The sequence below is a fragment of the Cherax quadricarinatus genome, chromosome 35, assembly GCF_038502225.1.
Source record: "Cherax quadricarinatus isolate ZL_2023a chromosome 35, ASM3850222v1, whole genome shotgun sequence".
NCBI lineage: Eukaryota > Metazoa > Arthropoda > Malacostraca > Decapoda > Parastacidae > Cherax > Cherax quadricarinatus.
Window position 1 is genome coordinate 11,986,931 of NC_091326.1, and position 17,692 is coordinate 12,004,622.

The following is a 17,692-nucleotide window of genomic DNA, read 5'->3' on the forward strand; positions in this document are numbered from 1 at the left end:
ACTAACAGCACCTTTCAAGGCAGGTGAAATTGCTGACCTAGAAAATGTACAGAGAACCTTCACAGCGCACATAACGGAGATAAAACACCTCAATTACTGGGAGCGCTTAAAGTTCCTGAACCTGTATTCCCTGGAATGCAGGTGGGAGAGATACATGATTATATACACCTGGAAAATCCTAGAGGGACTAGTACCGAACTTGCACACTAAAATCATTCACAACGAAAGCAAAAGACTTGGCAGATGATGCAGCATCCCCCAATGAAAAGCAGGGGTGTCACTAGCACGTTAAGAGACAATACAATAAGTGTCAGGGGCCCGAGACTGTTTAACTGCCTCCCAGCATACATAAGGGGGATTACCAATAGACCCCTGGCAGTCTTCAAGCTGGCACTGGACAAGCACCTAAAGTCGGTACCTGACCAGCCGGGCTGTGGCTCGTACGTTGGATTGCATGCAGCCAGCATTAACAGCCTGGTTGATCAGGCTCTGATCCACCAGGAGGCCTGGTCACAGACCAGGCCGCGGGGGCGTTGACCTCCGGAACTCTCTCCAGGTAAACTTCAGGTAAACAGAGTGATTTTTTTTACTGAACAAAGCATTTGAATGCTGAATCGTTCGAGTAGGGAGCTGTTCGAGTACCGAGGTTCCACTGTATAATGCTGACTACAAAGAATTTTTCAACAACCAGTAGAAGTATTAATTTTTTTCACTTACACGAATGCCATATTCTTTTCTGTCATATTTTGGTAGGTCATTAAAGCCAATGCTCTCATAGAAATATGAAGAGGAAATGGGTTTCTCCACTGCAAAATGAAATACTGTATTTCATCTTGTAACTACGTCATATATTACTAAAAAATTATTCACAAACTAATATAGTGCCTGTACGACAAGGTCCTAGATGCACTAGAAGACAAAAAGAATGCAGATGTAATATATACAGACTTTGCAAAAGCCTTCGACAAGTGTGACCATGGCGTAATAGCGCACAAAATGTGTGCTAAAGGATTAACAGGAAAAGTTGGTCGATGGATCTATAATTTCCTCACAAACAGAACACAAAGAGTAGTAGTCAACAGAGTAAAGTCTGAGGCGGCTACGGTAAAAAGCTCTGTTCCACAAGGCACAGTACTTGCTCCCATCTTGTTTCTCATCCTCATATCTGACACAGACAAGGATGTCAGCCACAGCACAGTGTCTTCCTTTGCAGATGACACCCAAATCTGCATGACAGTGGCTTCCATTGCAGACACTGCAAGGCTCCAGGCGGACATCAACCAAATCTTTCAGTGGGCTGCAGAAAACAATATGAAGTTCAATGATGAGAAATTTCAATTACTGATATGGTAAACAAGAGGAAATTAAAACTTCAGAGCACAAAACAAATTCTGGCCACAAAATAGAGCGAAAAACCAATGTCAAAGACCTGGGAGTGATCATGTCGGAGGATCTCACCTTCAAGGACCATAACATTGTATTAATCGCATCTGCTAGAAAAATGACAGGATGGATAATGAGAACCTTCAAAACTAGGGAGGCCAAGCCCATGATGACACTCTTCAGGTCGCTTGTTCTATCTAGGCTGGAATATTGCTGCATACTAACAGCACCTTTCAAGGCAGGTGAAATTGCAGACCTAGAAAATGTACAGAGAACCTTCACGGCACGCATAACGGAGATAAAACACCTCAATTACTGGGAACGCTTGAAGCTCCTGAACCTGTACTCCCTGGAACGCAGGCGGGAGAGATGCATGATTATATACACCTGGAAAATCCTAGAGGGACTAGTACCGAACTTGCACACGAAAATCACTCACAACGAAAGCAAAAGACTCAGCAGACGATGCAACATCTCCTCAATGAAAAGCACGTTAAGAGACAATACAATAAGTGTCAGGGGCACGAGACTGTTCACCTGCCTCCCAGCATACATAAGGGGGATTACTGAAGATGGCAAGGGTTACACCAATACATAAAGGTGGTGACCCTACAGACTTAAACAACTATAGGCCAATATCAAACTTACCATTGCTATCCAAAATCTTCGAGAAACTCGTGCACAGGAGACTATATTCATTTATAACAGCACAAAACATACTCAACCCCTGCCAATTTGGATTTAGGAAAAATAAAAGCACTAATGATGCAATCATAAAAATGCTAGATCTGCTTTACACAGCATTGGAAAATAAGGAATATCCACTAGGAATTTTTATTGACCTAAGAAAAGCTTTTGACACAGTAGACCACGACATCCTACTCCACAAACTTGACCATTACGGTATAAGAGGCTATGCGCTTGCTTATTTCAAATCTTACCTTACTAATAGGTATCAGTATGTTACCATTAAAGACACAGCATCAACAACACGGCCACTTGATACTGGAGTTCCGCAGGGAAGTGTCCTTGGTCCCCTGCTCTTCCTCATATACATCAATGATCTTCCAAACGTATCCCAACACCTGAAACCCATTCTCTTTGCTGATGACACGACTTATGTCATCTCTCACCCTAATCTTGCCACCCTCAACACCATTGTTAACGAGGAGCTGATCAAAATATCGACTTGGATGACAGCCAATAAACTTATGCTTAACACTGACAAAACCTACTATATTATGTTTGGTAGCAGAGCAGGAGATGCACAAATTAACATTAAGATCGACAACACTCTAATTACCAGACATAATGAGGGCAAATTCCTAGGCCTATACCTTGACAACAACCTGAATTTCAGCACCCATACGCAACACATAACCAAAAAAGTATCCAAAACAGTTGGGATCCTCTCCAAGATACGATACTACGTGCCGCAAAATGCCCTTCTCACACTATACCACTCACTTATTTATCCATACCTCACCTATGCTATTTGTGCTTGGGGATCAACTGCAGCAACACACCTAAAGCCAATTATAACCCAACAAAAAGCTGCAGTAAGAATAATCACTAAATCCCATCCCTGGCAACACACCCCCCCACTCTTCATAGATCTAAACTTACTCCCTGTTCAGTACATCCACACTTACTACTGTGCAATCTACATCTACAGGACCTTAAACTCCAATATCAACCTTAACCTAAAACGCTTTCTTGATAGTTGTGACAGAACCCACAGGCATAACACCAGACACAAACATCTCTACGACATTCCCCATGTCCGACTAAACCTTTACAAAAATTCAATGCATGTCAAAGGCCCTAAAATCTGGAACACCCTACCTGAGAACTCTAGAACTGCAGACACATTCATCACCTTCAAAACTACCATTAGAAAACATCTTATCTCCCTGATAAACCCCATCAACTAACTACACAAATACCACCTGGTGGTTCACACTTACACTCACTCACCCATTTGACCATAAACAGAAATATTAATCTCAATCTTAAAATAATGAATCCTATGATACTCCAATACTGAAACTATGTACTGTGCCAAAACAAAAGCATTCACATTGCTAAACTCACAAACTAGTATTTAGTCACTTAGCCATAATACCAACTTACCTCATAATTTGTAATACAGTGGACCCCCGCATAACGATTACCTCCGAATGTGACCAATTATGTAAGTGTATTTATGTAAGTGCGTTTGTACGTGTATGTTTGGGGGTCTGAAATGGACTAATCTACTTCACAATATTTCTTATGGGAACAAATTCGGTCAGTACTGGCACCTGAACATACTTCTGGAGTGAAAAAATATCGTTAACCGGGGGTCCACTGTATTTTAAAATAAAGAATTAAACTAAGTCTGCCCGAAATGCCTAGCCATGCTAGGTGTTCTAGTGGTACACTCTGTAATCATTATTTAACTACATGTAAACCACACAACAACCAAATTCTGTAAATTCAACATTGTAATCTTTATAGAGAATAAACTTTGAATTTGAATTGAATAGACCTCTAGCTGTCTTCAAGCAGGCACTGGACAAGCACCTAAAGTCGGTACCTGACCAACCGGGCTGTGGCTCGTACATTGGATTGCGTGCAGCCAGCAGTAACAGCCTGGTTGATCAGGCTCTGATCTACCAGGAGGCCTGGTCACAAACCGGGCCGCAGGGGCGTTGACCCCTGGAACTCTCTCCAGGTAAACTCCAGGTAATAGAAAGAGCGTTCTAAATTCCATGATATGAGAAGGTTGCTTATACAGTACGTATACATGTCAAAAACTGCAGTGGACATTTACAAAGCTCTCTGAACAGGCTTGGAATTCACCATTATTTAACCAGCTGTTGTATGTCCTGTATAATACTTGTTGCCTGATGAAGTTCCAAGTCTAACGTTACATAAAAAAAAGAAAAAGGCATCTTGAGAGGAAGAGAGAACAGGTTGAATAGGTTTCATTATTATCAAGAGCAGCTCTGCATTCAAATAAAATTCTGTATTGTTCAGGTTGGTTTATCAGGTTTAAAGCCTATCCACTATATGAGGGGTCATTATGACTTACATGAACACCACTGGTCAAGGATATTTTAATCCTTAACCCTTTGACTGTCGAAGGGCCAAATCCTGAAGTTGCTTCTGGTGTCGCAAAATATTCGAAAAAAAAAAAAATTATTTTTTCTTATGAAAATGTTAAGATTATTTTTCTGATTGTTTTAGTCCCAAAAAAAAATTTTTCCCATCAGTACTTACCAAGATATAGAGTCCTGAAGTTTGCTGAAATTGATCTGCTGGCGGCAACAGCGGCGACTGCCGCTCACCCGGTAAACTTTTATTTACTTGTATTCGATGGTTTCTTGTTTTTTTCACTATTTTATTTTTTCACATAACTTTTGTGGCCTGTGAGACCAAATTATTGTGCAATGTTCAAATATACACTCGTTGAATGTAACACAATTATAGCAAAAACACTCGTATCATTATAATGTTGCTAAAACTTGTTTACACAAACAAACAATGTAAACAAATGTTTATTACGATTGCTTTATAATATATATACATATGTACAATCACTGGACACTTTATTAGAAGTGCTGCAGCTTGTGGAATTCTTTGAAACATGGGTATAAGCACAATGGTGTCTTACACTCCTCACACATAAAACGAGTGTCTCTGCGTTTTTGTTGGCGTTTTGTGGTATGTCCACAGACAAAACACCTCTTCTGAGCATTTTTCTTGGCAGTAGTAGCAGGCAGTGGTATGGGGTAGTGATCACCAGGCCTCAGACGAGAGGACATGTGTTGATAATTTCGTGGGCGCTGGTCTATTGCAGGTGTTGTTTCTTGGTACTTGAATATTATTTGTCTGATGACTGACAAACAAAATTCACCATATTTGGGTTTGTTCTTGGTCTTCAACTTATACATATTATAAGCATTCAGCATGGAAATGTCAAGAAGATGAAAAAACAGTTTTATGTACCACTTATAACTTGCGAACACAGTCAGCAAACCCAATCTGCATGTCACATTTGTCCACTAAGCGCATATTGAGGTTGTAATCCATCACAGCTGCAGGTTTTACAATAGGTTCATTGGTCTCTATTCTGCTTGCCAGTCTCTACCATTTCGTGTCGGTGAACTGATGTCAGCAGTGTGACATCACGTTTGTCATGCCACCGAAATGCCATGATGTCATTGGCAGCAAACACCTGCACTTCACCTCTACGACTGCCAGCTTCGAACCTAGGCATATGTTTACGACTTCTACGCACTGTGCCACACACATCTGTCATGTTCACTCGCAAGAAATCACTGAGTATAGGGCTTGTGTACCAGTTGTCAGTATATAAAATATGCCCCTTACCAAGATATGGCTCCATCATTGTTCTAACCACATCACCAGAGATACCCAGTAACTTCCTGGTATCTTCCATTGTTTTACCGCCAGTGTACACAATTATATCCAAAACCAGACCAGTTTTGCAATCACACAGAACAAATAACTTTATACCAAAGCGTTTCCTCTTGCTTGGTATATACTGCTTGAATGAGAGTCTTCCTTTGAACAAAATCAAAGACTCGTCAATAACAAGCTTCCTGAAGGGATAAAAATACATACAGCACTTTTGTTTCAGGTACATAAACACACGTCTGATCTTATATAACCTGTCGCTTCTGTCAGGCCTGGTTTTGTCTGAAAAGTGTAACATACGTAACAGTAACACAAATCTATTCACTGGTATAATGTCACTGAAAGCAGGGGTTGAAATCAGGCGGTCTGTCGCCCAGTATGTGCTGACACTATGCTTATACACATGTGGCATAAGCATTATTGTGGCAAAGAACAGATACATCTCTGCCACAGTTGTGTCCTTCCACTGGTGTAGGCGTGATCTTGGTGAAAGCATAGTGTTTGCCATGGTGTACTCATAGTATGTATTGCTTTCCCTGACAATAATGTCCATCAGGGGTTCATCGAAGAACAACTGAAAGCATTCCAGTTCAGTGGGATTGTTCCCAAGTGTACATGATGGCCGTATTCCACTTTGTACTCCATCAAAGTCATGGGGATTGGGAACAAACTCGTCATCTTGATGCCAATCCCAGATGCGGTCAGCTGGTGCGTTCTGGATATTGTAATGTCGTTGTGGTTGTGCAGGTTGTGGTTGTGAGAGTGTGGGGTCGGCCGAAGCAGGTTGTAGTTGTGCAGAGTCAGCAGCGCGGGCACTAGCGTGGCCCGCTGCTGGTGTCACATGACTCATGGCACCGTCACTATCACCACCACCGCCTGCTGCCTCACTCACATCATTTATACCCATCGTAACAATATCGTCATCTTCACTATCAGGACGTGGTGTAGGGCCACGGGATGTGCTCCGAGATGTACTCCTTCCTCTTGGAAGAGCATATGGCACACTACCAGACCGCATGCGACGTCGTACATACTGCCGTTTCACTGGGGAATATTCACCCTCACTGTCACAACTAGAAGTGCTTTCAATAACCTTGAAATCACTATCACTATCACTTGCACTGCTCACATCTGAGTCTTGTACACGGGCAAATAGTTTCCTCTTTTGTCCTGGTACAGGTGAATATGAACGAGCCGGCCTAGCACCAGAGGTGGATGGTTGTGGGTCATCTGGGTTTTCATCACTAATTATGTTATCCTGGGTAATTTTCTCGGTCACACCCGCTTCAAAACCAGGGAATTCACTTTCACTGACACTATCATCACTGTTTGAGCTATCACTTGGGAACAAAAGACCTCCAATCCGCCGAGGAGTGAGGAACTTCTTACCGCGAGGCATGGTGAAAATGGACTACCAAGATGGCGTTCCCACAATGCACCGCTGAGTCCCAGATTTTTTTCACAGGGTGCACACCGACCACTGAGACCCATTCTCTCTCGTGTAGGCCTACCAGCCCTCTCCCGCTCGATTTGAAGCCGCTAGAATTTATGCGTATAGATACGTCAAACACGGTATCTCCCATGACGTACATATACGACCGCGACAGTCAAAGGGTTAAAACAGTGAGTAACTTTTAAACTCTTGGTTTGCTCGATTGCTAGCACATTCACCTCAACACTGAGGTCCGTGGTTCAGTCCCTGGTACTGGTGGATACATTAGGATAGGTGACAGGTGAACTGATAGGTGGACACAGACCTGCTGTCCATGTTCACCTATCTGTAAAAATAGGTACCTGGGTGTTAGGCGACCGGTGTGGGTCGCATCCTGGGGACAAAATTTACCTAATTTGCCCTAAATGCTCTGCTTAACAAGTGGCTTTCTATATAGTAGTACATGTCACTGATGTCAGCTAAGTCTGTATACCTTGTACATGTAGAAATAATGATTATTATTATCAATATTACTGAGATACATACACCTCTTGGGGCTTATGCCATTTCAAACAGGAAATATAGTACTGGAGTTTACCTGGAGAGAGTTTCGGGGGTCAACGCCCCCGCGGCCCAGTCTGTGACCAGGCCTCCTGGTGGATCAGCGCCTGATCAACCAGGCTGTTGCTGCTGGCTGCACGCAAACCAACGTACGAGCCACAGCCCGGCTGATCAGGAACTGACTTTAGGTGCTTGTCCAGTGTCAGCTTGAAGACTGCCAGGGGTCTGTTGGTAATCCCCCTTATGTGTGCTGGGAGGCAGTTGAACAGTCTCGGGCCCCTGACACTTATTGTATGGTCTCTTAACGTGCTAGTGACACCCCTGCTTTTCATTGGGGGGATGGTGCATCGTCTGCCAAGTCTTTTGCTTTCGTAGTGAGTGATTTTCGTGTGCAAGTTCGGTACTAGTCCCTTTAGGATTTTCCAGGTGTATATAATCATGTATCTCTCCCTCCTGCGTTCCAGGGAATACAGGTTTAGAAACCTCAAGCGCTCCCAGTAATTGAGGTGTTTTATCTCCGTTATGCGCGCCGTGAAAGTTCTCTGTACATTTTCTAGGTCGGCAATTTCACCTGCCTTGAAAGGTGCTGTTAGAGTGCAGCAATATTCCAGCCTAGATAGAACAAGTGACCTGAAGAGTGTCGTCATGGGCTTGGCCTCCCTAGTTTTGAAGGTTCTCATTATCCATCCTGTCATTTTTCTAGCAGATGCGATTGATACAGTGTTATGGTCCTTGAAGGTGAGATCCTCCGACATAATCACTCCCAGGTCTTTGACGTTGGTGTTTCGCTCTATTTTGTGGCCAGAATTTGTTTTGTACTCTGATGAAGATTTAATTTCCTCATGTTTACCATATCTGAGTAATTGAAATTTCTCATCGTTGAACTTCATATTGTTTTCTGCAGCCCACTGAAAGATTTGGTTGATGTCCGCCTGGAGCCTTGCAGTGTCTGCAATGGAAGACACTGTCATGCAGATTCGGGTGTCATCTGCAAAGGAAGACACGGTGCTGTGGCTGACATCCTTGTCTATGTCGGATATGAGGATGAGGAACAAGATGGGAGCTAGTACTGTGCCTTGTGGAACAGAGCTTTTCACCGTAGCTGCCTCGGACTTTACTCTGTTGACGACTACTCTCTGTGTTCTGTTAGTGAGGAAATTATAGATCCATCGACCGACTTTTCCTGTTATTCCTTTAGCGCGCATTTTGTGCGCTATTACGCCATGGTCACACTTGTCGAAGGCTTTTGCAAAGTCTGTATATATTACATCTGCATTCTTTTTGTCTTCTAGTGCATTTAGGACCTTGTCGTAGTGATCCAGTAGTTGAGACAGACAGGAGCGACCTGTTCTAAACCCATGTTGCCCTGGGTTGTGTAACTGATGGGTTTCTAGATGGGTGGTGATCTTGCTTCTTAGGACCCTTTCAAAGATTTTCATGATATGGGATGTTAGTGCTATTGGTCTGTAGTTCTTTGCTGTTGCTTTACTGCCCCCTTTGTGGAGTGGGGCTATGTCTGTTATTTTTAGTAACTGAGGGACGACCCCCGTGTCCATGCTCCCTCTCCATAGGATGGAAAAGGCTCATGATAGGGGCTTCTTGCAGTTCTTGATGAACACAGAGTTCCATGAGTCTGGCCCTGGGGCAGAGTGCATGAGCATGTCATTTATCGCCTGTTCGAAGTCATTTGGCGTCAGGATAACATCGGATAGGCTTGTGTTAATCAAATTTTGTGGCTCTCTCATAAAAAATTCATTTTGATCTTCGACTCTCAGTCTGGTTAGTGGCTTGCTAAAAACTGAGTCATATTGGGACTTGAGTAGCTCACTCATTTCCTTGCTGTCATCTGTGTAGGACCCATCTTGTTTAAGTAGGGGCCCAATACTGGGCGTTGTTCTCGATTTTGATTTGGCATAGGAGAAGAAATACTTTGGGTTTCTTTCGATTTCATTTATAGCTTTTAGTTCTTCCCGCGATTCCTGACTCCTAAAGGATTCTTTTAGCTTAAGTTCGATGCTTGCTATTTCTCTGACCAGTGTCTCCCTGCGCATTTCAGATATATTGACCTCTTTTAGCCGCTCTGTTATTCTTTTCCGTCGCCTGTAAAGGGAGCGCCTGTCTCTTTCTATTTTACATCTACTCCTCCTTTTTCTTAGAGGAATAAGCCTTGTGCATACATCGAGTGCCACCGAGTTAATCTGTTCTAGGCATAAGTTTGGGTCTGTGTTGCTTAGTATATCTTCCCAGCTTATATCGGTTAGGACTTGGTTTACTTGGTCCCACTTTATGTTTTTGTTATTGAAGTTGAATTTGGTGAATGCTCCCTCGTGACTAGTCTCATTTTGTCGGTCTGGGGCTCCTCGCATACATGTCTGAACCTCAATTATGTTGTGATCTGAGTATATTGTTTTTTGAAATTATAGCAGTAGTATACAGTATACACTTGGCAAAATGGCTAATTGTGCAACCAATTTGTGAACAGACAGCAGTATCCATTATTACTTGTGTAGTGAATATATGTAAAGACAATGCTAGAGCTGGCTGTTTATTTTCAGACCATCTAAATGAACAGTCAATGTGTTTGGATTATTAACCTGGAGGGTTAACCCAGGAAAACCTAATGAAGTCAAGTTATCATCAAGGACTGTGTCTTATTGCCATTGGGGTCCTTTAATCCTGTCCCCCAGGATGCGACCCATGACAGTCTGCTAACGCCCACATATCTACTTATTGCAAGGGAAATAGAGACAGCAGATACAGTGGACCCCCAACTTACGAACAGCTCCCAACTCAAACAATTATGTAAGTGTATTTTTGTAAGTGCTTTTGTAAGTGTATTCTTGGGGGTCTGAAACAGACTAATCTAATTTACATTATTCCTTATGGGAGCAAATTCGTTCAGTAACGGCACTCAAACAGCCTTCTGGAACGAATTAAGTTCGTAAGTCGGGGGTCCACTGTATAAGGAAACATGGCTAACATTTCCCCATCATACCTGGAGTATACCTGGTATGGGGGGGGTCAACGCCCCTGCGGCTCAGTCTGAGACCAGGCCTCGTGGTGGATCAGGATCTGATCAACTAGGCTGTTACTGCTGGCCACACGTAAACTGACATACGAACCATAGCCTGGATGGTCAGGTATTGACTTTAGGTGCCTGTCCAGTGCCTTCTTGAAGACAGCCAGGGGTCTATTGGTAATCCCCCTTATGTATGCCAGGGATCAAACCCCCAGAAAAATGGTATGGTGATACCAATAAGATGTAGAAAAAGGCATGTACAGTTCCTGAACTGTACATAAGTGTCTTATGTACAATGCCTTTTTTTGCACTTCAAACCCCAGTTCCTCAGTATGCAAGCTGAGGCTGCTACCAACTGTTTTATTAATAACACAAAATCAAGACTTTTACGAAACTGAAATCAAACTATTGTGCCTTTTTATTATTTTTTTTTTTTGAGTGAGAAATATAAGAAGTACAGAATAAACCAAATGAAAGGCAAGGGTGCCATGAGTACAATTAGAGGACACCCAGAGGACCCAGAAGTCGTCCAACCTGTTACCAGACAAAATCAGAAATAAAGCCAGAATGATGGCAGAAATTTTTCGAAGAAAACTGGATTGCTATTTTCTGCAAATTCCTGATCAACAAGGCAGTGATGGATATGTGGGGCCTTCAACAAACTAACCAAACAGCCAGGTTGACCAGGCAGGCAACAAAAAAAGTCTGACCTGAAGCCAGGGTACAAGGGTAGAATCCTCAAAACCCTCAAAACCAGTCACAGGTATACTTAATAGGAATACAAAAATTAATTCAACCACTTTGTGATAAATAAACAAAAATTATAAATTCATATATGGTAGGTAAGACACGTTTTGCCTACACAGTAGGCTACTCTCTGTACTCGACTGAAGAAGCCTACTGTGTAGGCGAAACGTTTTGGAATTAAGTTGCCTAACTGTTGCCCATGTGTCTTACGTACCAACCTGTTGGTATTGTATACCATTTTGATATTCAAATTCATATATGCTTAAGAGTCTCTGGTTCTGAATCAAGTGAAAACACAGATGACAGATTCTCCAAATCTGTGAACAAAAGCATATGCAGCGGTGTCATAACTCTCCAACATTGAACAAAAACTTAAACCACCTTTGCTCACACAAAGCTCTGAGGAACATAGGAACCATGACTAGTAATCTCTAGAACAACTGACTATGTCACACTTAATTACCACTTTTAAGGTTTCTAAGTCAACAAAGACTTTACATGAAAAATGCCACCTGTAGCCCTACTGGAACCATCTAAGTCCACATAACTGAAAAGCTGTTGTCATGTAGAGAAAAATTTGCCCAAAACACAGACTTAATAACCATCACTGCAGATAATAGAGGATGCAGGAACTCCTAGATGATCACAACACAAATAAACAAGTCACAAACTAAGGTGGAGTGACATACTAAGTTAGGGGTAGCCTAGACTAAGAATAGCCTAGGTTAGTAGTCTAGGTTAGCAACAGCACAGTCTAGAGAAAACCTGGGTTAAGTTGTCATATTAAAAATAATAAAAATAATCTTTATTTCACAAGTTACCTATGTGCTGGCACAATGACAATAAGCAAAGTTTGGAAATTTTAAATTATAAATAAAATTTACTTTTTTGTACTTTAGGACCTATTTACATGGTTGGCTGGTTAATATGGGGTTTTCAAGCCTATGTACTACACGATGGTCATTAGCATTAGCCTGCCTGAAATGCTTATGTATGTTAGTGGCTTTCTTTATGCTTAACAATATTTTATAAAATGTAAACCTCACATTCAAAGAAATAAAAATTTGTATTGTTAAGGCTATACAGTAATATATATATATGTAGAGGGAAATACACCCGTTAGGGTATATATATATATCCTGTCACATATATACAAGACACTGTAAATAAGCATGAAGCATTGCACCAGTCAACTGCAACCGTTCAACACATCTCAGTATATATCATTACTGTAAGTTTATTCAGGTACACATAAGTATAGTTGCATAAATTATCATACCTAGCAGTGTATGTGGAGATTACCGAGGATAACCCACCCAAAAATGTCATTTCCACTGGGGTCTTAAGACTGACTAGTCCATACTGCATACACCATCACTGACACGCTCATACACACAACACTCACACGGATTGTATTGCATACTTATTAAAGTGCAACACTTACAATGGTATGATCAATCTAAGCAACAGCAGTGCCTGGCCTTAATTTAGCTACCATTCCGGGACCAGATCCTGCAGCTCTCTCTGAGATCTTGAAGGACATCATATCTTGAGGAATATGTTAGTCATGCCCCTTAAACTCGGCAAGAGTGTAACTCAAGTGTAGTTAGGGAGAGTAACTCAGCAAGACGGGCAGTTATAGTGGCAGTATGTGCTTCCACCAGCTTGATCACAATACTGTACTGCTCACAGGGATCCACTACCATTATCTCACACACGCGCACTCACATCCTGTATATATGTTTTACAAGGTTAACTAAGTCTTTATTTCAGCTCTGTGTTCGTAATACACTTTTTTTTTAGTCAGCTTGTGAGCATACAGAAAATCATATTATTATTATAATCAAGGGGAAGCGCTAAACCCGGAGGATTATACAGCGCCTGGGGGGGGGGGGATGTGGAAGTCATTCAGGCTTAATTCGGGGAATTGGAGCACAGATCTAATTCCCTAAATCAAGAGCCCCTCACCAACATCAAGGAACCTTCCTTGAGGGGACAGAAAATCATAAAGAATTTATATATTTTTAATTAGGCTTTGAATTTTTTTTTTTTTTTACAGTATCTTTTCCCCTCAAGGAAGGTTCCTTGATGTTGGTGAGGGGCTCTTGATTTAGGAAATTGGATCTGTGCTCCAGTTCCCCGAATTAAGCCTGAATGCCTTCCACATCCCCCCCCCCAGGCGCTGTATAATCCTCCGGGTTTAACGCTTCCCCTTGATTATAATAATAATAATAATACAGTATCTTTAGGATATAATTGATGTAAGTCATTGATCGACACCATGCCTAACCCTTCTAGGGTAGGGTAGGTGCCTGAGCCCGAGCCTTTAGCTCATAAGACTGTCATTCCCATTAGCCCCCCTTGGGGCGGGGATGGCAGACCAGAGAGGCCTAGCTTGTGGCTAGGCCTGGGGACAGTTTGTCCCAAAGATGAGGAGGTACTTGTGCCTCCTCCCATGGGAGACTTAGGTCTCAGACACTCCCTAAAGAGGGAGCCAAGGCCGGGCCACCACTTGGAAAAGGCCTGGGCCGGGAGAATACCGGTGAATCTTTAATAATAATAATAATGTAAGTCATTGTGTCTGACTTTTTCTTGTGGGCTATCCTATGTAATTTACACGTATGTTACTATGTATAATTAGTATCATTATTATAATCCAAACTAAGCGCTAAACCCTCCCAAAATTTGGAACTCATTAGTAATAAATATTAAAGTAACCCGGTCTGATCTGAACAACAATTTAAGTCTCTTCTCAAAATCCATCTTCTCACCCTAAACTAAATATTAAATACTCAGTACTTAAATTAAGATTTCCCAATTACCTAAATCTTAACACTTCAAAATTTAAATACCCAAAGTTCATACATAACTTAATACTACTACAATGTAGTATAAATACCTGCACAAACTATTCTGCCTTACACCATAATATATCATTCTCATACTGTAAACTGCTTTCACCAAAGCTCAATATTGTATTCCAATAATATAACTTAAATATTTACTACTGATATACACAACCTACAAAATACCTTCAAATTGTCCCAATTGCAACTTGAGTTAACTTACTGTCTGCTTCAAATAAAAACAGATATACAACTTTAACTATGATCAATTTTCTCATGTATTAAGTAGTCAATAAACCATTAATTTAGACTGGTCATAATGCCGTGGCATGATAGTGGCTCTTTGTACTGCAACTTATTATTGTTTACCTGGAGAGAGTTCCGGGGGTCACCGCCCCCGCGGCCCGGTCTGTGACCAGGCCTCCTGGTGGATCAGAGCCTGATCAACCAGGCTGTTGCTGCTGGCTGCACGCAAACCAACGTACGAGCCACAGCCCGGCTGGTCAGGAACCGACTTTAGGTGCTTGTCCAGTGCCAGCTTGAAGACTGCCAGGGGTCTGTTGGTAATCCTCCTTATGTATGTTGGGAGGCAGTTGAACAGTCTCGGGCCCCTGACACTTATTGTATGGTCTCTTAACGTGCTGTGACACCCCTGCTTTTCATTGGGGGGATGTTGCATCGTCTGCCAAGTCTTTTGCTTTCGTAGTGAGTGATTTTCGTGTGCAAGTTCGGTACTAGTCCCTCTAGGATTTTTCTAGGCCAACAGAATCTCAATGTAAACTTACGAAGAAATAAAACTTGTATTGTATTGTATGATAATCGTACTTGTGAACCCGTACCTTAATAAACTTACGTTCACAACAAAATAAATTGTAGATTTAACGTAAGAAACCCCAATTAATGACTAATACGGACATCTGGTACTTTTCAGAAATAACGTATTTCTTTTTTAATTAAATACTAAGAATACTGTCTATACCCAGGCTCATATTATTTCTTGTGGAATTATTCTGGGAGATATTAACAAAAATAAAAATTTATTTTATGATATGCAACATGTCAGGGCAAAACAACAGTTAGTATTGAGGCTTCTAGCTAGTCACAGCAAACGTTAACAAAGGCGAATCCAATGTTAACAAAGGTGCACCAATCCCGTATCTATTCCTGGTGGATTAGATTTTGCCACCGAAGTGGCTAGTTCATTGTGCACCCCATATCCATCCTGTGGACGGTAGCGCGAGAGCATATGGATACACAAAAGGCCTAGAAACTAGGCCCCAAAGGGTTAACAGGAATACATATGGATTTATATCTACATATCTATAGTTCACTTACCTGTTACAAGCAAATTTAGGAAATTTGCTTAGTATATCTGGTATCTTATTTTCATTAATAAGATATCTTGACATGTCACATAGGTTATTATATTGTCTATCTCTGTATTCCTCAATAAGTGGATAATTAAGCACATAGTGTTCAAGAGTGACCATATGCCTGATCACATAATTTACATTTAGTTTGATCATTATCTGTGTGTCTCCCAAACTGCCAGAAGTACTTGTAACCAAGCCTAAGTCTGCCCACTACAACATCAGTCAGTCTGTTCACATTGCAAGTTGCTCCATAAATATACTTATCTACGTGGGTTACAGATCTGCTCAGGCTTCTAACTGCATTCATATAACAATCATTTTCATTATTTACTTCTCTCCTAATATTATTCCTAATGCTAGACACAGTTATACCAAAGTTATATTCTACATTCTCCTTCTGGGTACTCTTCTTGGCTAACATATCAACTTTATCATGAAGGAGTAATCCAATGTGTGATGGGATCCATAGCAATTGTACATTAATTCCTTTGTCCCTAATTTTTGAGTATCTATACCTGGCTTCTCCAATGAGCATGTTGTTGGAGTCATTATATGAGTCAAGAGCCTTCAATGATGACATAGAATCAGTAATGATGATAGAGTCAAGCTCAGTGTCATACAGTCATAGGTTAGCTTTAGCGCCATTAGGATTGCAAACAATTCAGTTTGCAGTGTAGACGCCCAGTTGTTAATTCTTATGCCTAACTCAACAAATTTATTATGGTTCTTAACTAGGGAGGTGGCAACAAGAGCAGATGCAGCCCTGCCAGAAGACTCCTGTTTAGATACATCAGTGTATATAACTTGTGATAACTTATTACTACCAGCTAGGTGAGAAATTTCTTCTTGAGCAGTTGCTCTAACAAGAGATTTAAGGAAGGGATTACTAGCAATGAACTTCTTGGGAGGGACTTGCAGGTATGTGATATTAAATGAACACATCTTCCACGGAGGGGTGAAATGCTCTTGTTGCCTACAGTGATACAGTTCATGCAGGTTATAAAACTTGATGTAATTCCTGGTGGAGTAAGGTTAAAATTACATTACGTTATTTTAGGTTGGGTATACCTGGAAAGAGTTTCGGGGGTCAACGCCCCCGCGGCCCGGCCTGTGACCAGGCCTCATGGTGGACCAGAGCCTGACCAACCAGGCTGTTATTGCTAGCCGCACGCAGTCCAACGTACGACCCACAGCCTGGCTTGCCAGGTACCGACTTTAGGTACCTGTCCAGTGCCTGCTTGAAGACAGGCAGGGTCTATTGGTAATCCCCCTTATGTATGCTGTGAGGCAGTTGAACAGTCTTGGGCCCCTCACACTTATTGTGTTGTCCCTTATCGTGGTAGTGACACCCCTGCTTTTCATTGGGGGATGTTGCACCGTCTGCCGAGTATTTTGCTTTCGTAGTGAGTGATTTTCATGTGCAAGTTTGGCACTAATCCCTCTAGGATTTTCCAAGTGTATATAATCATGTATCTCTCCCGCCTGCATTATAGGGAGTACAGGTTCAGGAACTTCAAGCGTTCCCAGTAATTGAGGTGTTTTATCTCCGTTATGCGCGCCATGAAGGTTCTCTGTACATTTTCTAGGTCAGCAATTTCACCTGCCTTGAAAGGTGCTGTTAGTGTGCAGCAATATTCCAGCCTAGATAGAACAAGTGACCTGAAGAGTGTCATCATGGGTTTGGCCTCCCTAGTTTTGAAGGTTCTCATTATCCATCCTGTCAAGCAATGTGACCTAGGATAACCCATAAAGTCAAGCAATATGACCTAGGATAACCCATAAAGCCAAGCAATGTGACCTAGGATAACCCATTAAGCCAAGCAATGTGACCTAGGATAACCCATAAAGCCAAGCAATGTGACCTAGGATAACCCATAAAGCCAAGCAATGTGACCTAGGATAACCC

At 41.8% G+C, this 17,692-nt stretch overlaps 1 protein-coding gene across 4 annotated transcripts in view; it reads right to left on the bottom strand.

Annotated features, from left to right (window-relative positions):
- LOC128694983 (galactosylgalactosylxylosylprotein 3-beta-glucuronosyltransferase S) overlaps positions 1–13,287 on the bottom strand; it is a 109,067-nt gene extending 95,780 nt beyond the window's left edge. For 3 of the 4 annotated variants that reach the window (XM_053785358.2, XM_070091386.1, XM_053785356.2), the window contains exon 1: positions 13,012–13,287. The gene's annotated coding sequence lies outside the window, so the exon portion shown is untranslated. Of the gene's footprint in view, positions 1–12,846; positions 12,958–13,011 lie in introns of those variants that run through there. The other variant, XM_053785359.2, reaches the window with a different exon arrangement.
- Positions 13,288–17,692: the final 4,405 nt, after the last annotated feature.